An 8,912-nucleotide genomic window follows, 5' to 3' on the forward strand; every position below is an offset into this window, starting at 1 on the left:
ACTCCTCCAATTCCTTTTGCCCATTGTTTCTAAGTTTGGAGTAACCCCAGAGGCACACAAATCTTCCTTCTCTTGTGTGTTTTCTCCATCTATTCAGGGCCATATTTTCTTCTTATTTAATTATCTCTAGACTAGTGACACATTTTCCTGTTTGTTAGCATCCTGTGGATTTATTTTTTTTATATACGTGCATTTCAATCATTCTATAGACTTGGGTAGGGAATACGTACCCAGGCCTGAGCTTAACCCAGTGTCATGGTGGAGATCCACAAAAACCTATCTTTTAGTGATCCTAACTGTTCTACTCTCACAGGAGAGCTGAAAATGGAATACTGGCAAATAAAAATTCCCACATCTAAGGGAAATAAAACATTCACCTTCATTTTTGTACATTGTGTTTGAATGGTTCCTTCACAATACAGCAATATGCTAAACACTAAATTTCTATTATAGAAGGAAAAAGAATCTGTGTGTTTCACTATGTATTTCTTAAATATTCCACCCTGGACTTCTGTGGAAGCATAGCAAAGTGGAATCATTGTATGTTTTTGAAAATTTTAAAAGCCCACACCAAGTAAATATTTGGTTTTTACATTTGTATTTAGGTGTAATTAAAATAAAAACACACAGATATTAAAGGTTTAGTTCAATATATTTTGACAAGTGTATACACCCACATAACATCACCCCAAATCAGATATATTTCCATAATGCTCAGATGTTCCTGCAATCAATCCCAACCCCCCACCACACTTCTACAGATTAACTTCACCAGTTTTGGGATGTCAGTCTTATAAATGAAATCATTATGTACTTTTATGTGACTGATTTATTTTGCTTAATATGATGATTTGGGGATTTATCTAAATTATTGTGTGTCCTATGGTTTGTTATTTTTAATTGCTGAATATTAGTCAATTGAATGCATATACTGTAAAGTGTTTGCCCATTCTCTTAGATGGACATTTGGATTGTGTCTGGTTTGGAGCTATTAAAAAATATATTTCTATGAACAATCTTGTACAAGTGTTTTGTGAACATATATTTCTCTTGAATACATACCTACAAATGAAGTTGCTGAGTCTTAGAACATATATATGTTTAACTTCACTAGAAACTTTCAAACAATTCTCCAAAATATTTACTAGAAAATATTTCTGTTGCTCCAGATTGTCACCAAAATTCAAAGCTGTCAATCTTCCTTATTTTAGCCATTTTAGTGGATATGAATGATATGGTAACTTTAATTTGCATTTGCCTGGTGACTAATGATATTAAGGGCATTTTTTCATGGACATTTTCATTATTAGCCATTGATATATCTTGGGAAGTATCTGCTTGAGGCTTTTTAACTGGGCTGTTCATCTGTCGATATACAGAGGTTCTTTATATATATACTAGATACAAGCCCTTCACTGGACATTTATGCTATGTTTTTTCCCCAATTAGTGGTTTGCACACATTTATTTAATGGTATCTTTTGATGAGCAGCAATTTTTGATTAAGCAAAATCAAATTCATCAAAAATTTTTATATCAGTACTTTTGTGTTTTTTTCGAGACAATTTTGCCTACTTTGCAATTGTAAAGATATTCTCTTGTGCTTTCTTTTAGACGATTTAGGAGTTTGGGTTTTATTTTTAAATAAATAATCTCCATTGAATTGACTTTGCACCTTGGTCAAAAATCAATGACTGGGGCACCTGTGTGGCTCAACTGGTTGAGTGTCTGACTTAGGCTCAGGTAATGATCTTGTGGTTTGTGAGTTCAAGCTCCACATGGGGCTCCCTGCTTTCAGCCTGTCAGCAAAGAGCCTGCTTTGGATCCCCCACTTGTGCTCTCCCAAAAATAAATACTTTTAAAAATCAATGAATTATTTATGTGTAAGGTTCTTTTTAGACTCTATACCAAAATCATGTTATTTTAATTACTCTTACTTTCTGGTAATGGTAAGTCTTAAAGTCAAGTGATATAAGTTCTCCAATTTTTCACTTCTGAGATACACAAATATACTCATTTCATATTGATATTGCATTCTTTAGTCTTTTTAAGTTTATTAGTTTTAGTTGGTTGTATTTTTCTACAAACAGTTTAATTTTTTAAAATATTTATGCCATTCATTTCTTTTAGTTGCCTTATTGCATTGGCTAGGATCTCTTGTACAATGCTGAATAGATGTGGTTAGAGTGAACATCCTTTTCTTGTTTCAAGTTTTAGAAGAAAGAAGAGCTTAATGTTTCACAATTAAGCACAGTGTTATCTATAAACATATGCAAAGATACTCCTTATCAGCTTGAGAATTGTTTTTTATTCCTAGTTTGCTAAGAATTTTAGCCTGGAGAATGTTAAATTTTGTCAAATAGTTTTTCTACTATTAGTTTTTCTACTATTTCTATAAGTATCTACTGAGATAATTTTAAGGCACCTTCTTTTTATTTACCTCTTTAAATTTATCTTTTATTCTTTCCATGTGGTATATTAATTATACTCACTGAATTTTTAACATACAGCCAACTTTGCATTAGCACCACAATCTCATGGTATATTATCTTTTTAAAAATATTTCTAACTTGAATTTGCTAACATTTTATGATTGTTTTCATCTATATTCATAGTAAATGTTAATTCAGAAAACTCAAACTCACCTAAATAGGCTTTCAGAAAGTCATTTCATTTTTCTTTGTCTGCCTTTTCTGATAGTTCTTACAAGTATAACATATCAAGATAATTTTATTACTTTTTGTATTTTAAAAAATGACCCTTAGGTTCATATTCTTTTTCTTATTGTTAGCATTTACTGAATCATGTGCCAAGTGTTGTGCTAAGTACTTCACATTATTATTGCATTATCTCATTTAATTCTTCAAACAATTCTACTTGGGTAGTTATTATCAGCCTCCCAATTTTATATTGTAAGGAAAATGATACTGAGAGGCATTAAATTACCCAAGATCATAAGAGATAAAGTTCAAATTTAAACCAATATTTTCATAATTTCAGAAACATATAATCACCATACTACTTTGCCTCCCAGCATCATCCAGGAATTTAGGAAAAGTACCTATTGAATACATTACCTCCCAAGTAAGAGTGAATAACAGGTATATTGGCTTTGTATGGTGTCCTTAAAAAAATTACCACAAACTTGGTAGATTAAAAGAACAGAAATGTATTTTCTCACATTTCTGTAGACCAGATATCCAAAATCAAAGTGTCAGCAGGGCCACACTCTGTTTGGAGGCTCAAGGATAGAATCTATTCCTTGTGTTTTCCTGTGCCCGGTGGCTGTCAGCATTCCTTAGCTTGTGGCAGCATCTCTCTCTGGTCCATCTTCCCATCATCCTCTCTGGCTTCTACATTCTGTCTCAAATCTCCCTCTGCTTCCCTTTTGTAAAAATATGTGTGACTGCATTTAGGTCCAGGTAATCCAGGATAAACTCATGCCTCTTAATATCCTTCACTTAATCGTATCTTTTGCCCCATAAGGTAATATTCAATCTTTTGCCCAATGTAAGGTAACATTGACAGTTTCTGAGAAATAGAAAGTGAATATACACTTTTTTTAGGGGGAGGGCATTTTTTTCATCCTACTAAACAGGACAATCATAGTTGAAAATACCACACTTTCCAGATTAAACACAGTGACTCACTGGATTACCGAGGCTGCTTCTTATGCTCAGTTCTACAAATGCTCGGTCTGTAAAGCCAGCATTGTATCATTTAATTTTTGCCAACTTCATGGGCATTTGAAGAAATAAGATGAGGTATGACATATAAAGCACTTTCTGAATGGTATCATAGAAAGAATATAGGACCTAATTCCACATTCTAGGTTCTGAAATCAAACACTGGAATTATATCCTGAACCCTGCTGCTTATTAACTTAGTGACCTTGGTCTTTTCATTTTTAAAGGGAAGGTAAGACACCTATTTGACAAGTCTGTTGTCATAATGAGATGAAATAATGTATGTAACAATGACTGGCATGCTGCCTGGCTCATAGTAAAATTCATCCTTCTCATTTTTCTCTGCTAAAAAAAAAAAGATGCTATCACACTCTCTGTATTGCTACAAGATTTTATGCAGATAAGCTTAGATCAGCAGTTTTCATTTCAAGCAAGAAGGACAAACACAGATAATAACTATTTAAATAATTAATAGGCTGGAACAAACCATTCACTGATGCTATGCATGGGAAATAAGAATTCTCTGCCATGACCTAATTCGTGTCCTTGGTCAATACATTTTCCCTTCTTTGTTCCGGGGAAGATTAACAATATTGTGCGATATAAGTCAGGGCCTGGAAAACTGTAGCTCAGTAAATTGTAGTTATTGCTACTAAAGTTATTATCATTTACTTGCATTCCAGAAGACACTACTGGCAGTATTACTATTCACATAGAAGAGCAAATAAGAGTGTGATGCAAAGGACTAATAAATAATCCTAAATTCATTCCATAGTAGTTCTATTCCCTTTTATATCTCTAGCTAAATGGCTCCTTTCATTACTTCTACAGACTGGTAACATCAAGCTTATAGATTTAATTCCTAGGTGACCTTTTACTCATGACCTCTTACATCACAGACCGAAGCCCTGATGTTAGGAGGATCTCTCATCAATGGGGGCCTTTGACCAAAAGAAGAGCTTGGTGAAGAGCTGTTCTTAGTATTTAAAACAAACTCCTACTCTACTTCCCACCATTTAATTGGTGATGTTTCCAATAGACTCATTCTCCATTATCTTATTCCTATTTTGGGGGGAAAGGGAGAAGGTTCCCTGGGGAATTTTGCACAGTCCCATGCATTTAGCTATGTTCCAGGACCTTCAAATATGTAACTCCAACTATAGCCCAGCCTTTTATCCTCCTTTTCCTGCTTCAGGTCAGTAGCCATAGCCTCTTGCTTTTACATTACTCAGGAAAGGAACCCATTGTCACTAACAGTCACTCTGAAGACTCTCTCAGCAGACGTAAAGGGCAGCCACTACTCCTTTTCCTGGCCTTCTGAGTTCAGAGCAGGGAGAAGCAGTCTGAGGGTGGGGTAGAAGGAAGGTGGTTAAGCTCTCACTTAACTGCTGATACAAAACCTCTCTTGGACCTAGCAGATATTTAAAATGACTCCAGCTTTTGGGGTCCTTTTCTGCTCTATTGATGACTTCCTGCTGCATTTTCCTGACCACAGTCCTCCTGACCTGGTAGGGGTTCTCCTTCAGCAGGCCATCACAAATATTCTTCAATTTCAGTACCCAGTGGTTCACCATCAGTTTCTCCAGGGAAATTCCCCCTTGCCCTCCGCCAGATACCCTTTCGAGCAGAATGTATTTTTAAATGATCCCAGGCCAACATTCTTATGATGGGAATGAATTCCATGCTTGTTCCTCAGGATCGAGGTACTTTTGGCCTACTGTTGGAAAGAGATGCATTGCTCTCCAGATGCAGCCTGTCTCTGCTTCCATGAGAAGCTTCAGATAGCATCTCCCTCTTTGGTATTCTCAGGCATGTCAGGCATCAGTCCACAGTGTCTGCCGAACGAAGGAGAGAATCTTCTCCACCAGACCTTCTCCTTCACTGGAGGGCTCCTCCCATGCGCTCCGCCTTCCCCGAATAAATCAAGCATTACAGTGTAGCTCTATACAAAGGAATTTTCACAAAATCCCCTCTAGTTCCAAAAACCTTTCCCTAGTCTAGTCTCAATATGTGTGAGTTGTTTAGTTCTATAAAACCACTCACTTTAGAACATCCTATCTTCCATCTTTACGCCTTGCTCAAAAGCAAAGATGATACATCCCATGTTAAAATCCTGTTTTTCTATTAAAGGAATTTTACAAGGTAACCTTCATCTTTCTCCCTCTTGTTCTTCACGTCACCATCTTATACCTGCAAAGGTAAAGTCCTGCCACGATTACCTTTTATGAATTTATGTGTAACGAGCCTTATTTAGCTTCAGGTCATGCAGAGAGATTCATTTGTGAATTTTATAAGTCACAGGCTCATCAGTTGTGCGCTAATCAAACAAACAGCAGGGATGGAAATAACCAGGGCTAGATAAATAAATAACTGAGTTAATTATGGACTTGCTCATTTTAAGGAAACGTTAAATCACGAAGGATTATGAATAGCTGGGTAATTGTTCCTGATCTTAATTCCCAGAGTATAGAGCTTAGAGAATTGATAGTTTGCAAAGCTCAGCTGCAAGGGAAGTGAGTGGCTGGCCTCAGCCTCATTCTCCAGTTTGGCACTCCTCTGTCTCCTGGTGCACGGGCTCCTTCACCCCACGTGTTGTCAGCCCCACTCCCAGGTATGAGGAATGTATTTGTTTCCTATTGTTGCTGTTACTAATTGCCATGAACTTAGTGGCTTAAACCAACAGAAATTTAATATTTTGTAAGTCTGGAGGTCAGAAGTCCCAAACTGGTCTCAATGCATGAAACCAAGGCTATATTCCTTTCTGGAAGGTCTAAGGGAGAATCCACTTTCTTGCATCTTCCAACTTCTAGAGGCTGCCTGCGTTCCTTGTCTCATAGCCTCCTTCCAGCTTAGAGCCAAAATGGCCCATCAAGTCTTCCCTATATCATATAATATTGATTTCTACTTCCCTAGTCACACCTCCTTTACTGACTCTGACTCTCCTGCCTGTCTACTTCCTCTTTTAAAGACCCTCATGACTGCATTGGGACAGTCCTGAGTAGTTCAAGATACTCTCCTGATGTTCAGGTGAGCTGGTTAGCAACCTTAATTCCCCTTTGCTATGTAATCTACATATTCCTAGGTTCCAGGGATTAGAACTGGGACATCTTTGGGTGGCACATTATTCTGCCTGCCACATAAAGATTAATCCCAAACCACAACAGAGGTTGCCTGAATCCCTCCTTGTCTTCCCCTCCACTCAGGGAGTCAGTGTCTATCACTCTGGCTGCCTGTTTGACCCTGGCATCATAACCAGTATCTACTCCATAATCCCAGATGCTAATGAAGAACAGGAATCTAAGCCTATTTTTGAGAATGCAAAACATTTTACTGGAACACGCTGTCATGCCTGTTCAGTTTACTTATTGTCTGTGTCTATTCTTATGCTACAACAGCAGAGGTAAGTAGTTGCAACAGAGACAACAGCCCTGAAAAATTCTAAAATATTTTTCATCTGGCCCTGAAAAGAAGTTTGCGGATTTCCAGTATAGCGGGCTGCTCTCTTCCTCCCTCTGCTTTATTCTTACTCCTAGATCGTTGTCTCTCATGGTCCCTACTAAAACCCAAGTGTATGGACTAGAGCCTTGCCAATTTGGTGGACTTGAACTTCACTTTTCACACTACTGGCCCTGTTAGTCTGCCATAAACTCTGACCAATTTCTCAACTTCTAGGTTGATTGGATCAGCAGCCTTCTTGAAGAGAAAAGCAGTGCCAAATGCAAGGTTTGCTTCTTTTCTTGCAGCTGGTTTCCTGAAAATTCTTTCTATGTTAGTATCATTTCTTCAAAGAAATATTGTTTATTTTTTGTTTAGCTTTTCTAGTTGTTCTAGATCAGCAAGATCTAGATTTTCTAGTTGTCTTAGATCAGCAAGAAAACTGATCTAAGCAGTCTGGTTCACCATTACTAGAAGTGTATTTTTAAAAAAAATTTTTTTAATGTTTATTGATTTGTGAGAGAGAGAGAGAGAGAGAGCGAACAGGGAAGGGGCAGAGAGAGAGAGGAAGACACAGAATCCGAAGCAGGCTCCAGGCTCCAAGCTATCAGCACAAAGCCCGACATGGGGCTCAAACCCACAAATTGTGAGATCATGACCTGGGCCGAAATCAGACACCCAATCGACTGAGCCACACAATCACCCCTAGAAGTGTATTTTTAATGTTGTTATTGCATTTTTGTTGCCTCCAAATCTTTGTTGTATTATCCATACTCTTTTAAATTTTGTTCTGATTTTTTGTGTTTAGCTCGTGATTTCTTTATAGCTTATAGTTTCTTTATAGCTTTCTTTATAGTACTCTGTCTCTGAAGGATTATGCTTCCTTGCTTTCTGATAAAGAAGTCAGATTTTATGAAACAGTCTTCTTAACCCTACAGTCAATTATTTTCTTAGATAAACTCATCCTTGACCCCTCAGAATAAAATTTCTTTCCCTTGTTTTGTTTTAATTGATTACAGCCCTCGTTTGTTTAGTTTTATCTCTGTCTCTTTGTCTATCTTCCAACTAAGAAAATTCTATCCAGACTTGATAGTAAATTGGTTGCCCTTACCCCTTCATCTCAGATAAACAGCAAATCTGCTAATTAGATTTGTTCTCAACCAGACGGCACATTGACGCATAATTTGTACACCAAGTCAAACTTTCCAGCAGTTCCTTCCATCTTCTGATGAATCTTTGCTCTATTCATGTGAAATACCATATCCCCACTGCTTCATTGTTTCTTATTCTGAACTGAAAGAATTCTTTAAAAATTCCTTTTAGAGTTAGGAAGAAGCCAAGATGGCAGACCTGAATGTGAGACAGGAAACCATCAAAACCCTCAAGGAGAAAGTAGGAAAAAACCTCCTAGACCTTCACTGCAGCAATTTCCTACTCAACACATCACCAAAGGCATGGGAAATGAAAGCAAAACTGAACTCTTGGGACTTCATCAACATAAAAAGCTTCTGCACTGCAAAGGAAACAATCAAGAAAACTAATAGGCAACTGACAGAATGGGAAAAGATAGTTGCAAATGACATATCAGATAAAGGGCTAGTATCTAAAATATAGGAGGAACTCACCAAACTTCACACCCACAAAACAAATAACCCAGTGAAGAAATGGGCAGAAGACATGAACAGACACTTCTCCAAAGAGGACATCCAGATGGCCTACAGGCACATGAAACAATGCTCAACAATACTCATCATCAGGGAAACACAAATCAAAACCACACTGAGATACCACC

This window comes from Suricata suricatta, chromosome 13 (genome assembly GCF_006229205.1).
Source record: "Suricata suricatta isolate VVHF042 chromosome 13, meerkat_22Aug2017_6uvM2_HiC, whole genome shotgun sequence".
NCBI classification, from domain to species: domain Eukaryota; kingdom Metazoa; phylum Chordata; class Mammalia; order Carnivora; family Herpestidae; genus Suricata; species Suricata suricatta.